General features: G+C 41.2%; 1 protein-coding gene across 3 annotated transcripts in view; it reads right to left on the minus strand.

Annotated features, from left to right (window-relative positions):
* The window catches only part of SRC (SRC proto-oncogene, non-receptor tyrosine kinase), a 102,263-nt gene extending 90,744 nt beyond the window's left edge, over positions 1-11,519 (minus strand). Inside the window, exon 1 of one of the 3 annotated variants that reach the window (XM_060689653.2) lies at positions 10,511-11,519. The gene's annotated coding sequence lies outside the window, so the exon portion shown is untranslated. The remainder of the gene's footprint in view (positions 1-10,510) is intronic. The other 2 variants (XM_060689650.2, XM_060689652.2) reach the window with 2 other exon arrangements.
* Positions 11,520-21,876: the final 10,357 nt, after the last annotated feature.

Genomic DNA, 21,876 nt, shown 5'->3' on the forward strand with positions numbered 1-21,876 from the left:
TATCCTGGACTTAAAACTCCAATTTCAATAAACACAAAGGGATGATAGAAGATAAAAGAAGTTAAAGGGGAAAAGAATTCAAGATGGATGGGAGTTCTTAAAGGATGGGGTAAAGGAAAAATTGGAAACAGTTATAACAGGAAAAATGAGTACATCCGAAGAAAACAATGTGGCTACACAAAAAGCTTAGAAAAGAACCAAAACAAAAAAGAAGGAAATCAAAAAAGACCAGTTCACAAAGGAAGAGCACAACAGTAAAGAACTGTGAATCTGGTGTCAGGAAAGCAAAAGTTCAAAATGAGCTGAGTTTTGGAAAGGATGTTAAGAAGTAACCTTTACAAATGGACAGACCAAAAAAAAGGGGGGGGGGAATAAGCAGTCTACCAGTTGTTTAGTGAAGCCACATATTTCCAAGTAACAATGGAAAAGCAGAACACACACCTTAGAAGACAGTCAGAACTTTCACAGTGGTTGTAAAAGATTAGAGAAATGGGCTGCAAATAACAATGAAATTCAGCAGAAACATGTACAAAGGTTATTAAGTTAGGAAACAAAAAAAAAATTGAACACACAAATATAGGATGGGAAAAGCTTGCCTGAAAATAATGAGGATTGAAAAAGATCTCGGAAGAGCAGTTAACTGAAAACTGAAAGTAAGCAGAAGTGGGATGTGGCTGCCAAAATGTCCCAGTCTTATGCTGCCTCAACTGAAGTATAATCTCCAGATCCTTGTAAAGTAATTGTTCCACTTGATGAGTTACGGTTAGATTCAGTTCTGAGCCCTATTTTAAGCAGATTATTGAGAAATTGGGGAAAGGGTTAGAAAAATGGAATGACAATGATCAGAGGACCAGAAACTAAGTTCTATGAAGACTGAATAATCTTAGTACTGTATATTTAGCCTTGAGAACACAAGATTAAGGGGTAATATATAACACTTCATGTACCTGACAATTTGTCTGAAGCAGGTCAAGACTTCTGCCCTTTCTCATCCCAGAGTGATGACACAGAATAACAATCCTAAATTACAGGAAGGTAAATTCTGATTGAATCATGGAAAAAATACTTCTTAATATTAAGAACAGTTCAACAGAAGAACAAATTGCCCAGATAATTCTCATTTATTGGATGTGTTCAAGCAGAGACTAGATAGCCCTCCATTCTGGATCCTTTAATTTGAATTTGTTTTTTCTTTCCCTTTCTATGATTTGTCTCCTATTCTGCAATCAAGTCAGAATCGTTGTAAAGCAAAGAATTTCTGTGCCTCACATAGTCCAGAATGTTTAGTCTCACCAATGAAAGATAAATAGTTTGAATCTGAAGTCAGAGTCAGTTCAATCCCTCACCAGCTACAGCACAGCCAGTTCTGCCCAATTATCCCACTCAGAACTCTTGGAGAAATCTATATTAATACCTATGTGTCATTTGTTCACAGCATGAAAAAGTTCAGATTACAGACCAACATTTACTTTCTAACAGAGGTAAATGCAATTCTTGTCTTTTCCATTATTTGGTATTTCAAACTTGTTGATATGGAGTTATGTGGTTGTATGGATATTAGAACCTGTTCTGAATGGTTTCTGGTTTCTGAATGAATTCCCATTTAAGACGATGTCAAATTCAGGTAATAAAGAAATGCCATTATGAAAAATCCAGAAAAACAAGAACTAAACACCAGGCCTTGCACTGTTTGGATGTAAAAATCCCAATTCAATCCCTGACATTTTCTAGTTTTAGGAACTGTGGTAGCTGCATGTTAAATACCTCTACATACAAATACCTTGAATAATATCATTATTTAAAGGAAATACAATGAACTGATAGTTTTTAATTAGGTAAGTCGACACTATATATATATGGAAGGCACAACTCTTTCATTTCCAATAATTAGCAGAGATACTATTATTGTTAAAGCATTAACAAGAACAAAATAAGTAGGAATATCCAGTCAGTCTTAACTTTTCCTTCTTCAACGTATCATGCAGAACACTAAGGTTGTTACTACAGCAGCAAGGTCACAGATTAGTTTCAGCAGATCAAATGTGGGGCAGAATGTGAAAAACATAAAATTGAAGGCCAAAAAGATTTCTTACGCATATGTGAAGAGAGTATGGAAATAACTAAGTCTAAAACACTAACCTGCATCCAGACAAAATAATCCAAGCAAGCTGAAAAATCTAAATCGGTTTCAGCAGAACAAAATCTTCCATCCTTTTTCTATCATCCTGACCAGATGGTCTACAGACTCAAAATGCAAACAATCTCTTATTTTTTTTTAATGGTTTGTCTTTCTATTAGAAATATTCTGGGCCCTTCTTAACTTAAATAGCTTCTAAACCAGCAATTAAACATTCACTTCACATTTAAAGAGCACTTTGAATACATTCAGATTATTTCACATATGTGATTTCAAGGCAGTGTTTTATTAAATTAATTGACTGGTCTCTCTTTTGAATTGTCCTGCAAATAATGAACTGAATACTAACAGACAATTTTGCCATCACGATAAATCTAGAGAGGAGACCTTCAATCCGCTCCAGAAAGCATAGTTGTGGGAACCAGGATGGAAAATCATAGACAATCCTTCAAATGAATATATCTGGGGTGCTAGAAAGGAATCATGTTTGCATAGCTATTTAAAATGGTAGACTAAGGAAGTCATTAATAAAAGGCATCTTTAGGCCAGTTTCTCTGCAAGCAAGCATTATCCAAGATGACCTACATTCAAGGCAGAAGCAAAATTTGGGCTCAGGATTTATTATTCATAGTTCAGTTTCTTAACTGTTTGGTAAATCAGTGATTACTGATTAGTGATTTACCAGTTACTCCTTCACTGCTCAGCAACAGTAGTACACTGAAAATAGCAGATATTCCCTCTCCATGCTACTTCCTCCTCCCTACAATTCAAGCAAACTTGGAAACACAGAAACCTTAGAAACACAGCAAACTTGGAAACTCATTTGGCCCACCTATCATCATGAGATCACTGAAGTACTACAGTAATCTGCTATGCAGTCAACACACATAGAGAACTGAAAACAGAACTCCAGGAAGTAGGAACATGGTCTTTCTTACTTCTTTGCATTCCCTGTTTCCCAGGTCTACTTTTTAAAAGCAATCCAGAATACTATGAAAGAAACTTGGCTGAGAAATTCAGGGAGCTGAGGTCCCTACGTCTTAAACTTGACAAGTTTGAAAACACTGCTTTAGATTCTGCAAATCTTAAAAGATGACCACATTGTGAGAAACAAATGAATAGAGAACATTTCTGTAAGGCCTAACTGTTTTTGAGCATAATTTCAGCTGCCACAATTTTTGGTGATGGGACAAATCTAATTGACTGAATAAAAACAGCAGAATTACTAGCCAATAGCAACCACTCTAAGATGTATAAATAACAAGCAACATTGTTTTGAAAGCAACCACCATAAAAAGAAACATACTTCATTAGCATATTCTCTATCTACAATATATCACCAGAGTGCAGTGTATCGCACACAGGCAAAGTTTTACTTTGACCATAATACAGCAGTCTTGGCAATCGAGGTCTTAGTGGCACAGGATGGGCGACATCATCTAACTGGGCCAATCAAAAATATCAAAAAGCCATATAGATTTCAGTTTTTATGACGTTTTGTTCCTAATAGAACTGTGGTGCTGCAGTGGTTAGAATGCAGTACTACAGGCTAACTCGCTGCTCACTCCAGGAGTTCGATTCTGAGCAGCTCAAGGTTGACTCAGCCTTCCACCTTTCCGAGGTAAAACGAGGACCCAGATTGTTGGGGCCAATATGCTGACTCTGTAAACCACTTAGAGAGGGCTGCAAAGCACTGTGAAGCAGTATAGAACTCTAAATGCTATTGCTAATAAAGATGACTTTAACCGAGGGAATATTTCATAATGCTCCTTCATCAATAAGTCCAAAGTTGCATGTTTGGATGCCTGCAAAGTCAAAACTTTCTGTGTGTGTATACACACACACACACACACACACACACACACACACACACACACACACAGAGAGAGAGAGAGAGAGAGAGGGAGGGAGGGAGGGAGGGAGGGAGGGAGGGAGGGAGAGAGAGAGACTTGGAGCCTCCAGAGACAAAAGAGCCCCAAAAGAGGAGATGGTTTGAATAACATTCTTGAGTAGTTTTTAACAGCAGCTCAATCAAGGAGCACCAAGAAAGCTTTTTTGCCACGCTTTGTAAAACAAGTCCGGAAGAACTGAACTGCGGAAGTAATGTCTACTAGGAATTAATTCTGAGATAAGGCACAAGCTTGAAAACTGAGCTGCAATGGAAAGGGAAGAGGAAACAATAGATCTTTAGATAGCTTTTCAAGTTTCCTCAAGTGATGCCGGTAAAAAACATTGCAGCCATTAATAAGAATAGTTTTAAAAGAGAGGCTGAGGGAGAAGTTAAGCATATTTTTAAAAAAAATACCCACAGAAATTCAATTTACTTCAATTAATTTCAAGCAGCTTAAATCAAGCACTACTCTCCACCACTACCATCCCAGTGGTGGATTGCCCCCTGGTTTGGACCAGTTCACAAGAACCAGTAGTAAAACCAGTGGGAGGCTCCACCCAATGACCTGGATGTCATCAAAGTTGATCTGTGCATGCGGGCATGATGCAAACAGGTAGTAAAGGTAAGTAGAACCCACCCCTGCACCATCCCATACCCAAATACATGGTTAAAAAAAATACTTCTTATAATTTTGTGGTCATTAATTAGAGCAGAAGAAAAACTTAAGTTTATTGGTTAAACTGAAGTTTATGAAGATGTACAAAAGTAGAAAGCTCTTAAACACCAGCTTCATTGAAGCAAAGGAAGCTGCACAGTCAGAGTTTCAATAATGAGATTTCTGCTAATGGGGAAGCCCAGGAATCAGCATAGAAGCTAACAGAGAATATAATTTCATGTCACCTCACATGCCTCAGAAGGCTGTTCTGGCTCAGATATCTCAAATAACAAGGTAAAGTTAGAATAAAGAAGAATGCATGAAAGGCAAAAGAACTGATCAACAAATCATCTTTTGGTTAAATATTATCAGACTTCTGTTAGAGCAATGCAAAACAACTTGCATGTTGACTCAGTCAAATGTATTCTACCATCAATGGTATCAAGCTGGAGATGAAGGTGCCGCGTAATGGGGTGAGCTCCCATTACTTGTCCCAGCTTCTGCCAACCTATCAGTTCGAAAGCACGTCAAAAATGCAAGTAGAAAAATAGGGACCACCTTTGGTGGGAAGGTAACAGCGTTCCGTGTGCCTTTGGCATTTAGTCATGCCAGCCACATGACCACGGAGATGTCTTCGAACAGCGCTGGCTCTTCAGCGCTGGCTCTTCTGTACTGCAGATACTTAAAACAAGTTAATACTAGCTTCCAATGTTTCTAATTCAGATACAGTAAATGTTTGCATCTTTCTCTGCATCTTTTCCTCTATATTCACAAGATTATGGATTCATGGATGAAATCCATCCAGAGCTGAATGATACATACAGGTGAATTAAAGCATATAATTGATTGCTGTAAATGAACACTTCTAGATCATATAAAACTCTCTTTTGAGGAGGGGAATTCTAGAATTCATCTATGAAAAATCAGAATGGACTTTCCAGTGATCATCTGATTTTCAGTTGTTTCTGAGTCAGAATAATGCAGCGTTTGCTTTTCAACAATGGCACCAAAAGCAAATAGTTTGCAGCATACTGTATTACTGTAATGTTTTCAAAGAGCATTCACATGAGAAATGTAAAGAACAATAAATGTCTGCAATTCTAGACCAAAAGTTATAACATTATTCTGGGTACCTCCACTGATCAAACTGTTTTTTTCACTTGTCAAGTTAGGCAAATACAGAAAGAATTCCAAACAATAGTCAATGTACTTATCATTGAAGTATTAAAAGCAGAAAAGGTTAATCATTTTACTGCAGATAAATCATATTGCAAATATTCATCTTCCATTACTTTCCCTTACTAGAAGAATAGATCTTTAAATTATACAGAAAGAAGCCAGATAGTGCTATGGCTTAATCAGAGCAGTAATTTAGGGTGTCTAAAGGGACACAGTGGCTCAGTGGCTAAGACACTAAGCTTGTTGATCAGAAATTCGGCAGTTCAGTGGTTCGAATCCCCAGCACCGTGTAACGGAGTGAGCTCCCGTTACTTGTCCCAGCTTCTGCCAACCTAGCAGTTCGAAAGCACGTAAAAAATGCAAGTAGAAAAATAGGGACCACTTTGGTGGGAAGGTAACAGCACCTTCGCCATTTAGTCATGCCGGCCACATGACCACAGAGATGCCTTCAGACAGAGATGAGCACCGCCTCCTAGAACCAGAAATGACTAGCACACATGGGCGGGGGAACCTTTACCTTATCAATTGAACAACAGATTGGCCTGTTCTCTGAAGACGATGCTTACCATAAATTTCTTCAAAAGCATTTGAAACAGAGGAACAATTAAAAACAAGTAAGTCCAGCCAGTTTGGGATCTGTTCTAAATCAAATTTTTCTAATCTGGCATTTTTTAGATATGGCGAGACCCCTGCCTTAGAATTCCCTACTAATCTGGTCTAAAGGAATGCGGGTTGGAATTTCTAGGAGTTACATGCTTAGAAGTTGGCAAGAATTTGTGAAAATTGATCTAGATAAACTTTTGTATTTAGACCACTTATGCAATACTAGCCTCTTCCTCAGAGTCTCTTCCCCAGAGTTGAAAGTGAGCTCTTGCATGGACTGTTCCAAGAAAGTATCTGGAAAATTAACAGCTGCCTTGTTGGTTTAATATTGGTAATAGTTTTGTCTCTTTTTAGAATCCTACCAATCCTTGAAACTACAGCAATTAGTGATGTTCTCTTCTCCCCATATCTTAATATGGGAATCTCAAGATACCACTGGCTGAATGTCAAATAATGAATAATTGAGGATAATGTTATTCCTTATTACAACTGCTGGGGAAAAAACAGCCGGAAAGATCTATTATTTTATTCAATGTGCATGCAATTTTCTCATTGGCATATTTTTAATATTTTCCATGTTATTGTTATTTATACTTTAAAAGATGACAATACAAATGAATCAAGTATGTTCAAAAAAAAATGTTCAAATCTAATAGACAAGCAAATCAATTTGTTTTAGTGACCGTCATTTCTTCATGTATCTCCAAATTGAGGCATCCAATTAAACCAATGCTTGAAGTCAGTCTTGATACTCCAAAGTAAATATTAGCATCACTCTATTTTTAACTACTACTATTGTGAATAAATGTCTATTGAGATTCTCAGCCATCCAGATCATGGTAGTCCCAAAGGTGCTTTTTCAAAAGGCAACTGGACTTTGTTTTGCTTGAAGACTTTTTGTAGTTAAGGACCATGCCTTGCCATTTAACTTCCTCTTTACAACATGTGCTGCTCTTTAATCAAACAGATGACATTTATAGTATGTGAACTCAGACCATCTTCATTATCATTTTTCAAATGTTGGATGGGAAAAGGTGATTTTGTATCAGAAATAGAAGACCCATACCATACGTTCAAGACAGGCTAATGCCCAACTTCAGCCAATGCACAATCTGCTTGTGCAATTTACTATGCAATATCAAATTTGGTGCTTTCTAGACACCATTATGACAATAATTTTCATAAACACCAGCAGTTAAACAATAGCTAGTGATAGGAGGCTGTAATATAAGACAAGAGGTCCATTGAGGAGTCACCACCTAGAACCTTTGGGAATGGATGAAACAAACAAAGAAATAAATAACTTCATGGACAATAGATAAACCAATGGGTATCAGTTTAGTGTAATGGTTAAGGCACCAGGCTAGAAGCTGAAAGCTGAGTTCTAGTAGGCTTTAGGTATGAAGACAACCAGAGATTTAAGCCAGTCACTTTCTCTCAGCCCTGGAAAAAAGACAGTAGCAAACTACTTCTGAAATCTTGTCAAGAAAACTGCAGGGACTAGTCCAGATGGTCACCAGGAGTCATTACCGACTCAAAGGCACATACACAACTTTACATAGATACATGTCATATATCTAAACAGAATCCTCCAGTTTTATAAGAAGTATTATTTTGTAAGCACAGCTTGATCAGACCAAAGGCGCATCAAGAGATGCCTTCTTTTGGCACTAAAACATGTACATGTAAGCAGATAAGGATGCCTCTATTACAGAAAATATTTGTTTCAATCCAAACTTACATAAATGGAGGGCTTCTACTATATGCCTCTTTTCAACTTTTGGGCAGTTCTCCCTACAATTGCAGCTCACCTATCATGTCATCCTAGGGCATTCCTAACTCTCCCAGGTAACTTTTCTGGAGGGCAGTAAAAGTTAACTTGAGAAAAAGAATAACCAGCCACTCATGTAAGTCTACATGTATTTTTAACTAATCTACTATTAGTTAATAATAATAATAACTTTGTCATTGTACAGGTATACACAGTATACCCATACAACGAAATTCACTTAACACCCAAAGACCAGGTCCAACCCACATAACAATCCCCAAACACACTCCCACCCACCACAATTCCCACCCCTAAACCACCCAAACATCCACACAACAGACCAAGTAATGCTTCCAACAGCTCACTGATTGTGGCCCTTTAGTTCACTGTTGAGTGCAATTATAGCTCTGGGATAAAAACTTTTTTTGGGGGGGATAAAATGTATTGGATAAAAAATTATCCAATACATTGCAAAGATTTGAGAAAGTAGGAAAAGGAAGGAACTTTAGGTATGTTCTCCACTTTTAAGTTACTTACAAAAGTGTTAGATGTGAAATTAAAAAAAACTTACAAGTTTTTGTATGCCTATTCCATATATATATATTATGTCAAGTGGTATTTACAACAGCCTTGTAAAGTAGTGCAAGGAACACACACACACAAGTGCTGCATGTTGTTTCATCTCTGTATGCATAAGGGATTTACAAGCAACCGCATCACTCCCAACTAGCGTAATAGCCTCTGGCAAGAGATCCGGAGTCCCTCAGCTTGCATATCCTTAATAAAGAGAAGCCACACTTTAGAAGCAGGAAGCTTCGAAGGAACAAACCCGGCAGGTCTACTAAACAAAGGGGGGTGGGGAGGAGGAAAAGAGGAGCCAATATGAAAGCCTCAATGAAAGCGCCAGGAAAATCAAATCGCAAGACCTGACAAGAGACGATTCAGAGCGATCCAACGTAGGCACTGTTCCCAGCTCAGCCGGACCCGCCAGCTTCCCCTCCACTCTGGAAGCTGCCAAAGAAACAGCGGAGCTCCCACCTTAACATTCTTTGCCATTTCTCTACACAGCCCGCTCGCCTTCCTCTCCCCCCACCCCCAAGTCTTTGGAGGAGCATTGGCCAACCTGCGTGGCTCAAGAAACCGCCTCGGTGTCGCACGGAATGAACGAGACACCGGCGAGCTTCAGACACAAAGCAGCCGAAGTTCAAAGGCTGCGCTCGCCCAGTTTTTATGGCTTCATGGAAAGCAACCTTCCTCCCCACTTTCCTACCAGATTTAATCTTCCCTACCGGTTTAAGGCGTGACCAGGTTAAGAAGCAAGGAAGTCGGGGGGGGGGGGCGAGGCGTGCTCCCAGGTGATCCTAGGACTACATCACACTTGGCCAATAAAAAATTCTATTCTATTCTATTCTATAAATATAGAGAGCAATACGGCTTCCCTTCTCCAAAGTCCCGGCGAAAACGAACGTTTGAATCCAAACTCCCACGGGGAAAGTCTTTTCCAAAAAAACACAAGCAAGACGAATTTGATGCCCGTTTGCTATTTTAGACGCCGCTACCAAACCAAACGCCCCCCTCCTCCTCCCCAAGACAAAATCGCTCCCAGTTGCTTCACCCAAGCGATCTGATATATATATATATATATGGCGGGACCGCGCTACACACGGCATCCCGCACTGAAGTCCGCCGCCGAATCATAACAAAAGAAAGTGGACCGGAATCAAGTCACCGCCGACTTGAGAGATCGAGCGACCGCCGGCAATTCTCCTGGATGGGCTGCATTCTTTCAGACGGAACCTCCGCCAGACAAAAGCCCGGCGCTGAGCAACAATGACAACAACAGTCAAAATGGGTTAAAACGATAGTCTCTCTCTCTCCCTTCCTCCCTCCTTCCCCCGGCCGCCTTTTCAAAAAGCCCTTTGAGGTTTAACCGGTCGATGCCCCGGGGGGGTGGGGGGAGAGATTCGCTCGCTTACCCTTAAAAGAACGAGATGTTTCAACACTGGAGGACAGTCACCCACCCAGCAGCCCTCCCCCCCCCAAAAAAAACCCTTTGGCGGTTCGAGTTTCGCCTCGGGTCTCCTTTTCCGTCTCCTCCCTTTCTCTCCAAACGCTCTATTAACAAAGATCGCTCAGTCAGGCGCAGCCCGGCTTCGTCCGAGCGCTTTCCACAAACGAGCAAACCGACCCGCGAAAGGCGGCGGCCCCGCTTCCTCCCTCCGGATAAAACGGCATCGTCGCCCGCTCCCCTCCCCCCCCCCCATCCCGGCTTACCTTTCCTTCTTCCCGGCTCCTGGAAGCAGGAACACAAGAGCCCAGATGGAGGGCGGCTTTTCGCCTCTCTTTCTCTCTCTCTCTCTCTCTCTCTCTCTCTCTCTCCTTTCTTCCTGCCGAGTCCGGTGCAGACAGCGCTTCAGAGCCGGAGAAGAATGAATCTCGGCTAAAGGCAGGAAAGACGCAGTCGGCAGCAGGAGAGGCAATGCGGCCGGAGTTCTAGGCGCCGGCCCGCGGGTCGTTCCGGGACCTTCTCTGGCCCATCGCGTGAAAAGAAGCCAAAAGAAGAAGGAGAAGGAGAAGGAGAAGAAGAAGAAGAAGGAAGGCAGGAGAGGGAGGGGAGGCGGTGGGGCGGGGGCAGCCGGGAGAGCGGAACCCAGACGCTGGCTTTGTGCGAAGCGAGCCCGGGAAGGAAGGAAAGCGAGGGAAACGCCTCCAGAAAACAACGTTGCAGGCGAGGACACCGGGGGTGGGGGTGGGGGGGGGCGTTGGAGATGTCTTCTAACGCCGCCGCTGCCCCAGCTTCTTCCCGACCCGCAGCCCAGAAACGGGCAGGAGGGATTATAACTTGGAGGGGTTGCGAGAGAAGTGAGCTCAGCCAGCGAAGGTCCACGCCCGCCCGCGGCCCAGACGCCGCCTCTCCCTCCCCCCCCACTTTAATTTTTAATTTTTGACTCGCGCCCCGCAGTCCTCTCAGCGCCTCTCCGACGTAAGAAGGATCCGGCGCTCCAGAACGAAAGCCCGAGCGCTTCTTCCTCCTGACGGCCGGCCCCGCGGCACCCAGCGCTGGCGCGTCAGCGAGGGCTTCTCCCGCTCCCCTCCTCTTCCTTTGCCCCCGCCTCCCTCGGCTGCCCGCCTTTATTTCATTTGTAAGTCCTCGACCGCCTCAAAGAGAGAGAGAGAGAGAAGATGGCAGCAGCAGAACCGGAAGCAGCTTTTAAGAAAGGGGGAGGGGGAGGAGAGAGAAACCTCTCCCTCCTTCCTCCGTTATCCTTCGTCGCCTCCTCCTCCTCCTCCTCCTCCTCCCCTCCCACCTCCGGCTGGAGGTGACTGGGAGAGTTGAGTTGGAGTGAATGTATGACGTAGCCGTGACCCAAGCCGAGACGTCGGCGAATACAGACGTGGGGTGGTGTGTCTGTGGGCAGGCGGCTGCCGGAAAGCGGCGAAGGAAGCTGGCTTGGAAGCCACCTTTGTCGATGCCGGTCGGGGACGCGCGTGGATGTTGCACTTGGATGACACCCCCATATTCCCCCTTGAGGCTGACGGGACGGCCTTCTCCTTGGAATCCTTAAAGACCCACAGCTCTCCCGGCTAAATCCGTACTCCCTCAGGAAGTCCCAAAGGTGCTTTTTCAGGAGGCAACTTGGACTTTCTCGTTTTTCTTCGAAGACGTTTCGCTTCTCATCCAAGAAGCTTCTTCAGCTCTGACTGGATGGTGGGGAATAGAAGGATTTATACTCCTTGCAGACAGCTGGTCGTTTGCAGGCTTTTTTTTAGAGGGTCCTTCAAGCTCTTGGAGGTTTATCTGTGTCCTCAGGGTCACTCCTTCAAGAAGTTGGGCCAGAATTTCGCAGCCCATCTGGGCTTGACTTCCAAGTTGACCTGTCTGACCTCGGAACAGGAGGGTCCGCTTGCATTTATCTTTATAGGTAAATATGGGCAGCCATTTGGTGCCCTGAGCTTCTTGTCTCACTTCCTGGAGTGGGTCAAAGGATGGCCCTGAAGGATGGAGGGAAGATCTGCTAACAAGGCAACAATCAGATAAAGGAAAATTGAGCCCAGGCTGGGAAAGTGGTCTATGGGAATGTCTCAGATAGCCCCACTCCCCTCTTAATTCTCATGAAGATAAAAGAGGGAGAAGGGAAGCATATTCAGACTTGCAACATTTAGTTACAGTAACTGCTTCTAATAAAAATAGCTTTAGATATGCACTGTGTTTGGTTTTTAGTCTGGTCTACCTTCTAAGGCTGACATATCCTCAACCTCCATAGAAGATTGGAAATAGCTACCTTACGGTTTTGTGTTGATCGTGGTGTTGATAACATCTTCATTGCTCCTCCAGCTAAGCAATAGGAAAGCATAAAGAACACTATTCAATCACTCCCCACATTTTAGTCCTGTCTCTGTCCATTTTACTGGTGATTCCCCCCTCCCCCCCCCAAGCGCAGAAGGGGAGATACAAAACCACCAAGATACTTCCTCTTAGCTGCATTTACAGATCTGCAAAACACTCTGATTGACCTGCTATAGAAAGATGGGGGAGGCTGAGGACAGACAAGTAAGTCTCAAACCCTCTCATCATTAGGGAAATGAGCCTGTCCTGAGCCCCGTAGACATGCAGTATTCCTAATCACCTGGTGTACTTTCTGAATGCACCAGGTCTGAACCAGAAAGAATGGCTGAGCTGCAGAACAGAGATGATGACAATAGATTGTCCAGAGCTGAGGACCATGTGCAGAAATGTCCTCCATCAGTGGTGGGATTCAAGTAATTTAACAACCAGTTCTCTGCCCTAATGATTTCTTCCAACAACCAGTTTGCCAAACTGCTCAGAAAGTTAACAACCGGTTCTCCCGAAGTGGTGCAAACTGGCTGAATCCCACCACTGCCTCCATCCCATACAATTGTATACAACTTCCTAGGGATGGGAACCTCAGTCTGCCCAGTTGATGAATGACAATTCCCAGAATTCCTCAACCACTAACTGTTGATGCTCTGAACCACACTCTGGGAGTGTGGGTTCAGCAGCATCTAGAAGGCAACTTCTGCTGGCTGATTTGTTCCAAGGTTACTAAATCTTCCACTCCTGAGCTTTTGAAAAGAATTGTTGAGGGAGCAATTACTGAAAAAGTAAAGAAACTACCCTTTACCTGTAATTCAGGCACTTTCAGATTCTTCTTACCAGGTTAAATGGCATAGGAGGAGCTATAGGTCAGTAATAAAGTATTTGCTTTACATGCAGAAAGGCTCGTGTTTAGCCCCTGGCCTTGCAAGATAATTTGCATAAAACATTCCCAAGAAAACTTTAAGAGAAATTAAGCCTCAATTTAAAACACAGGTTATGCCCCAATACCTGTAGTACTCATTTAATGACTGCCTCCTTTATCAGCTGCTGGCAGTTAGATAGTAATTAAAAAGTAATTTTGTGACCATCCTTCCATTTATGACTTTCACAGATCTGCAAACTGAAGTAAGGTCATCATGATGTTTCACTTAGCAACAGTTTTGCATAACAGCTACGTTGCTGATCTCATCTGAGGTTGCTATACAAGGACGACAGTGCTTGCATTGTGCTGAATCTGCCTAGCAATCATGTCTGAAAATGTTCTTTCCCCAAACGGAGCTTCCGTTTTCCTACCTTTGCAGAAGTTGTTTGATAGTGCATTTCAAAATTCTCTGTGCTAAAATTTTGAACTGGCTTGATGGTTGGAGATGCAGAATCTGCAGCTGTTGGTGATGTTTTCTGGCCGCGCATTTTTCTATAATGCTCCTGCCTACAGTTCCCAGTCTGAGAAGCCCCGATGGGAATTCTCTCAAAGGGTTTGACTTCCCTTTGGATTTCAACAAGCCTGGGAAACCAGGAAGGCTGCAGAATACTAGGTTATTGTAGAGTGAAAGACAAGACAGTCATTTTCCCACACACTCCTTGGCAACCTTATGATTAAATAAGTATAAGACCTCCACACACCATCTGTAAGAACTTTAATGAAATTCTCTTCTAAAAACTTAACTGTATTTAGCAGCCAATGTGACTGGGTTAAGTGGAAAGCTTTTTTGAGAACTGACCTAATATATTAGTTCAGACAGAGACTGAATTACAAACAGCATGTTATCAGAAGGAATAACAGACTTGCTAGATAGCTTTAGGCAATTCATTCTTTTCTTACCACAACTTCCCATCTGTTACATAGCAATAACAATTCCTGTATTATAACCTTGTGGTTATACGTGTGAGTTCTGCAATAACATATGAGAAATTCTCTGTTATTCATGGTTACATAAATACTATTATTCATAGATGAACAAAAGACATTGTTTTTCTATGCATGTCTACTAAGTTTATAGGGTGAGGCTAACTGTTCTTAGAATAGCATCTGCTCTTATGTTCCATCTAAGCATTTGCTTTCATATTCAAAGGATTAGATCAAATGATATTGTCACATTATTTTTTAAAAAATAAATTTCATTAATTTTCTATCAATTACATTTCTTAGTGCTTGATAAAGATTGTGTTGTCTAGGTATTTAATTTGCTTAACAATACAAATGCCATTCTTATTCTCCACCCCTTTTTATTTTTCAACCACTGGTAAAATAAGTTCCAAGTTTGATAATATTCTGTGTCTTCTTTCTGCTTAATTTTCAATGTAAGTCTGTCCATTTATGCACAGTCTAGTATCTTCTTAATTATCTTTTCCTCTTGCGGGGTTTCTCCATCTTTCCAATAACTTCAGGTTTAACATCTACATGTTTTCCTATTATCTTTTCCAGCCATCTATGTGTTTTTGCCCCAATTTTTTTTTGTTTTATCACAAGTCCACCACATATGATAAAATGTGCCCATCTTTTGATTACATTTCCAACATTCGCTAGACATATTTTTAAATATTTTAGCTAACCTAGCAGGTGGTAAATGTCATCTATAAAACATTGTCATGTTCTTATATATATATCACTATTATTGAATTTATTGAGAAAGGATGGGCACAATTGCAGCTGCATGTATCTATTCTATGTCTTAATTCAGACTTTGACATCCCAATTCTTTTAATGGGAATTATGAATTGAGGTTAATGTTTTGAATGGCAAAGAATGAAAAACAATAAAGGAGAATATTTGTAGCTCAGGGTTGAAATGAGGGGTCCTGGGTGCTCTTTGAGCTTGATTGTTTTCTTGCAGATGTTTCAATACCCAAACAAGGTAACATTACTAGTACTGGTGATGTTATCTAGTTTGAGTAATGAAATGTCTTCAAGAAAACAACCAAACTCAGAGACCATCAAGGATGAAAAATAGGAAGGCATTTTGTATGAGTGAAAACCATACAGGATTATTTTATTAAATATAATTTACCCCAAACCTCCATGCTAAAATAGAACTAAAACATAAATATTCAACTGCTCTTGAGTTTGGCAGAACAAAAACCAAGTATCAAATGTTATTAAATACATATGCCCCATTCCTCTCCCCACAGTTTTAGTATTATTTATTAAGCCGCAATTGCAGGAATCCCATATGTTTCTCCACCTTCTGACTCCTGCTTTTGAAATACCACAAGTATCCACATGACAGAGCTTAAAAATCAGTGCCTGAAACAGTTATAATTGTTAGAAATGCTGTATGAAATAGCTATCATAATTGGAAATGTGCTATATGTCTTTATCAGTGGTTTTACAGATTTAAATTCAGTGAATGGTTTCTGATTTGGAATGTTACGGACATGCTGTGTAGTTTATTGCAATGCCTGATGATTCTCAGAACTGCCTTAACAAAAATGCCTTTCCTTCTCGTTTTAAGACTAGAATCCTATGCATATTTATGTAGCAGCAAATCTCTTTGAACTCAGTATACATAGAATAGGATTGTATGTGTGCTTCGCCTAAAGGAAATACCCTCTCTTCATGCTCCCAATAGATGTTTTTCTACTATCTATTGTTAGCTGTTAACTCTTCAGTAAGAGATATTCCCAAAGGGGCAGCTGTATAAATTTCAGCAACAAGAGGCATGTGGTACCTTACTGAAGCATTATGATACGATTTCATGATCTTCGTTGACTTGATGAAATGGGTTCTAAAACTGATCCCAGTATGGCCCCATTGGGTGGCAGTGACAGCACATGGAGACATCTAGAGGTCACTACACTGGGAAAGGGTTTTTTTTTTAAATTGAAACAAGGCTATTCTGTGTCTCTATATTAAGGTCAGATGGTGAGACCTCCAATTTGATTCTAAAGAACAACGGATGATACCAACTGAAAACAATTACAATATACTGCAGAATTCAATATTTATCGCAGCTGAGAAAAAAAATATGTAATCATAGATGTCAGTCTGGGGAATGAAGAAACTCTGGACTTTGTAATCCCCACACAAATTAAGGAAAGGTAGTTTTGGATGTCTATCGTATTATCAAAAGAACAGAGTAAGTCTTCCTTGTGTGAGCATAGAATCTGGGTTTAGAATTTCACTTGACTTCTGCCATTCTCTCAACTTGCCTCATTGGATCAGAGATTCAGTTCCCAAGAAAATGCCTAATTTTCTTATCTTATTGCTTTGTGCTAGGTAGGATTGAGATAAAGCTGAAGCTCGTTACAAGTTCCCAATTTTTTTTTTACTTGCATGTAATTTTTTTGAAAGAGAACAGAAAATGAATTTATGACATTCTACACTTAAAACTAAATTTAAAAGTACCACTTATCATACATCTTAGTCATCAGGGTATTCTGTCCTTCAAGACTGTTTCAAGATTTTAGGTTTATTCTTAACATCAGAAGTTGTTAAGAAACTGCAGATGGTGTACAGAAGTGGAGCCCAATCCACCATTTGGGAATCTCTGAAATAATCTGCTCCCCAATTTAGCCTCAATCCTATATTTTCTTTTTTTTTTATCTTCCTGTCTATTAAAAAGAACAAACTGGGAGAACCAACCTCTAATTAGATCCTTGATACATAGATTTGTTATTTTACGATATGAGCCCAATAATACAAAACCCAGTATGCTAGGGGGAATTTCTGGAAGAAACAGAGCAGGACACAGACAGGAAATAAGTAAAAAAATATTATTACTCGGTTGTTTTGCATGTACACTGAGAGCTTCTGCACCAAAGACAAATTTCTTGTGTGTCTAATCACTCTTGGGATTCTATTCTATTCTATTCTATTCTATTCTATTCTATTCTATTCTATTCTATTCTATTCTATTCTATTCTATTCTATTCTATTCTATTTATTCTATTCATAAAAAATTCAGTTTTATTCCCATTATTAGAGTCCAGCATGCCATACACTGAAGCTATTCATTCTAGACACTCTCTTGGTAACTTCCTTGTGCATTGGCTGCTGCAGCAGACTGCCTGTCCTCCAGTACTATCCTGCAGCTGAAAGAGCTGCATCACAGTGGCAGAGCATGTGCCTATTGATAGATTGTCTAGGATTTAACCCCTGAGTTTCCACATTAATAGGTAGGAGGTGATGGATGGAGGATGCCTCTACTTGAAAGTCTAGAAAGCCGCAGCAGGTTTTAGCAGGCAGATTGTGCTAGCTGGAGTCTCACTATAAAATCACCTCTCTTTTTCTAATCCCTGTTTTAAAAAATAGTATTCCATTCAACTTGCATTTCCATGTTTGGATTGCAATAGGAACAGTAACTGAACTGATCACAGTATTTCCTAGACCAGTTGAAAAAAGCTACATGGAATAGATATGTGTTTGAGGTTGAGATCATCTGTAGCTGCTTTTTTTCTCTTGAAGTATTCTCAAGTGTGACATTACAGGTTAAAATGTTTTAGTTGTATACATATTGCAATAGGGGCAGCACCTGCCTGACTTGTCTGGGCTTGGAAACTGTTAATGAAATATTTATATTCCTGTGTTTGCCTGTTATTATATTTCATGTGACTCTGACTTTAAGAAGAAAAGCCTTTTCCCCTTTCCTCCTCTTTTATTAATGACTAGCCCAGTGGTGGGTTTCAATTTTTTTTTTCCTACCAGTTCTGTGGGCGTGGCTTGGTGGGGGTGACAGGGGAAGGATACTGCAAAATCCCCATTCCCTCCCCATTCCAGGGGAAGGTTACTTCAAAATCCCCATTCCTTCCCCATCCCACTAACCTGCTCTTGGAAGGAATCAAACTCCCCCCTCTTCATTTCCCCAAATAAAATATTACTCATAAGAAAAGGCTTCCAGAAAAGCAAGGAAAAATCAAGCTGCTAACAAGAAACCTGCCTGATACTCATTCCACATTCCTGCCAGCTGCATAAAGGAAACTTTGTAAGAAGAAAACAGCTACCAGTGCTTAGAGATAATAGAAGGTGGAAGCCGGAAGTTTGGCTCCGTTTACAAGCAGGCAGAAAACTCATTCAAGACAGGATATTTCACAATGGAAATCGGCCAAACCTTTTTAGAAACACAAAGCCCATGTTGCACAAACCCAAAACTTCAAAAACATAGAACCATATAAGAATCTCTCCTCTTATCCAGTTTGTTGTTCAGCTGACCCAGAAGTGAACTGCTGAATGTCACTTCACTTCTGCAAGTAAAAACCTCCTTCCAGCAGCTGCTTCTTGGCTTCTCAATTTAAAGCGATGGTGTCTTGTTTTTTTTTTCCTCTTCTTTGTCAAGTGAGCCCTGATTTTTTTCTTCTAGCCGATCAGCTGGGAGATTGGGAGGCAGCAAATAGATTGGGGGCGGGGCCAGGCAGAGGTGGTATTTACTGGTTCTCCGAACTACTCAAAATTTCCACTACCGGTTCGCAAGAACCGGGGAGAACCGGTAGCAACCCACCACTGGACTAGCCAATATTTTAGAAAAAGATGAGGCTACTTCCCTATTTTCTATCCTCTTATTCTGTTACCCTTGAATTTCCCTCCCTGCTTTCCCATGGTCATTCCAATAAATCATCTTCATTACTGGAGTTTTCCGATGCCAGTCTATGACCAGAAGAAAGACTTGCTTTGTTTGATTTGATTTCATCTGGAATTTCCCCCCATCACTAAAGTGGGATTGACCTGACCTCACGCATATTTTGTTTAAAAAATTTTCTATGTACACTATTCAAGACTTGTTAAGTGTCTATATCACAGCAAGCACTATGAGCTTTGCATTATTTTTAATAGCTGTGTCAGCCCTGGAGGCCATCTTCTTCTTTGGATCTTCAGGGCTGCCACACTTAGAGGGAAACTGGGAGGGGGGATTGCATGGAGTGATGGAGATATCTAGCCATAATAATATTCCTTTCTCTGAGACTTAAGGACACTCTGCCTGCACCTGGAGTGGCATGACTGGGAGGCATCTCCAGTTGGTACGGTGTATTGATTGGACCATGTGATGGACATGTGGATGCAGGGGAAGGGATTTGGACTTTCATTTGGGTGGGGAAAACCTGGAAGCTTTCAGATTCAGGTTTTCCCAGATGTGCCAATATGACCTCTCTAATAAAATGGAACTTTGAGGAACTTCTAGCCTCGGAGTCTTCTTTTGTTGGGGGTGTTACTTGGAACCCTGACAAGCTGTTTATTTTTAGTTATTTATATTTCATATTCCTTAACTCCCATCTCCCTCTGCAAACAATCATTTCAATACCGGTAGTCCTTGACATATTCCACAATTGTAAGTGTAAAAATCGTTGGTAAGTAGTGTGGCATCACATGACCACACCCAATTTTACATTTTCCCCCTGTGATTGTTAAGCATGACATGACCACAACTTGTGATTTTCCCTGCCAGCTTCCCCACTACACTTCATCAAGATATTCCTCCTACCATAGTTCCTATAATTTCATTTGTATTGCCCTGTTGAATTGACTTACGACCACAACCGAACTCAGAATTTTGGTTTACCATGGTTGCTAAGCAAAGCACATGGTCATTACTCTGAAGCCATTTTATTCAGTGAACTTTTTTTTTTGGCCAGAAAAAAAAGGCAAAAAATATTAAAAAATGAAGTGTGATCATGTGATCACAGGACACTGCAACCTGTTGTAAATGTGAGCTGGTTGCTCAGTGCCCAGAATGTGATTGTGTGACTGCAGGGGTGGTGTGGTACAGGGGTACAGGGTGAAAGCCAGCAGTTCTGACAGGTTCTGGAGAACCGGTAGCGGAAATTTTGAGCATTCCCCATTCCACATTCCCTCCCCACTCCTGGGGGAAGGATACTGCAAAATCCCCATTCCCTCCCCACTCCTGGGGGAAGGATACTGCAAAATCCCCATTCCCTCCCCACTCCCGGGGGAAGGATACTGCAAAATCCCCATTCCCTCCCCACTCCTGGGGGAAGGATATTGCAAAATCTCCATTCCCTCCCCACTCCTGGGGGAAGGATATTGCAAAATCTCCATTCCCACCGCATCTGGTGCCAGCCAGAGGTGGTATTTGCCCATTCTCCGAACTGCTCAAAATTTCTGCGACCGGTTCTCCAGAACATGTCAGAACCTGCTGGATTTCACCCCTGGGTAGAAGTCAATAGCATATATGACTCCTTGCAAAGATATGATTCTATGGTTGTCTATGGCTCAGTATACAGGTAGTCCTCCTCGACTTACGACCACAATTGAGCCCAGAATTTATGTTTCTAAGTGAGACTTTTGTTACGTGAATTTTGTCCCATTTTACGATTTATCTTGCCACAGTTGTTAAGCGAATCAGTGAAGTTAGAACAATGAATCAGTGGAACAACTTGCCTCCAGAAGTTATGAATGTTCCAACACTGGAGGTTTTTAAGAAGAGATTGGACAACCATTTGTCTGAAATGGTATAGGGTTTCCTGCCTAAGCAGGGGGTTCGACTAGAAGACCTCTAAGGCCCCTTCCAACTCTGTTATTCTATTCTAGTTATTAAATTAGTAACATGGTTGTTAAGTGAATCTGGCTTCCACATTGACTTTGCTGGCCAGAAGTTTGCAAAAGGGAATCAGGTGATCCAGAGACACTGCAACCGTCATAAATACGAACCAGTCACTAAGCATCCGAATTTTGATCACGTGACCATGGGGATGCCGCAACCGTCATAAGTGTGAAAGACAGTCATAAGTCCATTTTTTCAGTGCCGTTGTAACTTTGAACGGCCACTAAAGGAACTGTTGTAAATCAAGGACTACCTGTAGTTGCCTGGTTGGTATTACACCATGCACTATCCTTGACCTGAGATTTGATTTTCTGTAAGCTAGAATGGCCATCTGAATGGCCTAGACCTGCTCCTGAGTTTTCTACATTCTGATCTGTAGAAATCAGCAGGTAAAACTTTTATCCTGGTTATAATTTTCTTCTCTCCTTCTGCTCTTCCCTTTGATGTTTTTATTCTACATTCCCTGTGAGACAGATGCCCTGAAGCAGCTTGCAGAAAACAGTAGAAACGGCTTCTCTAAAACATTTTAGGCAAAAAAAAAAAAAGCCTAGTAAATTAAAATGCTGGCGTAAAGTGAAAACCCTACAACATCAACAAAACCGAAAAGGAATTCAATAGCTTGTTAAACAGTTAGATCACCTTGCTTTGAAACACGCCCAATAATGTTTTGAAATGCCTACAGAGAACAGTGGGGAGATGACCAGGCTGACTTGAGTGTTAAAGTACATTCTGGAAAATGAAGGTCTCTTCAAAATGCCCAATAGCAATAGCACTTAGACTTACATACCACTTCACAGTGTTTTACAGCCC

This window comes from Pantherophis guttatus, chromosome 3, assembly GCF_059756535.1.
Source record: "Pantherophis guttatus breed Tessera chromosome 3, ASM5975653v1, whole genome shotgun sequence".
In the NCBI taxonomy this organism is placed as follows: Eukaryota; Metazoa; Chordata; class Lepidosauria; order Squamata; family Colubridae; genus Pantherophis; species Pantherophis guttatus.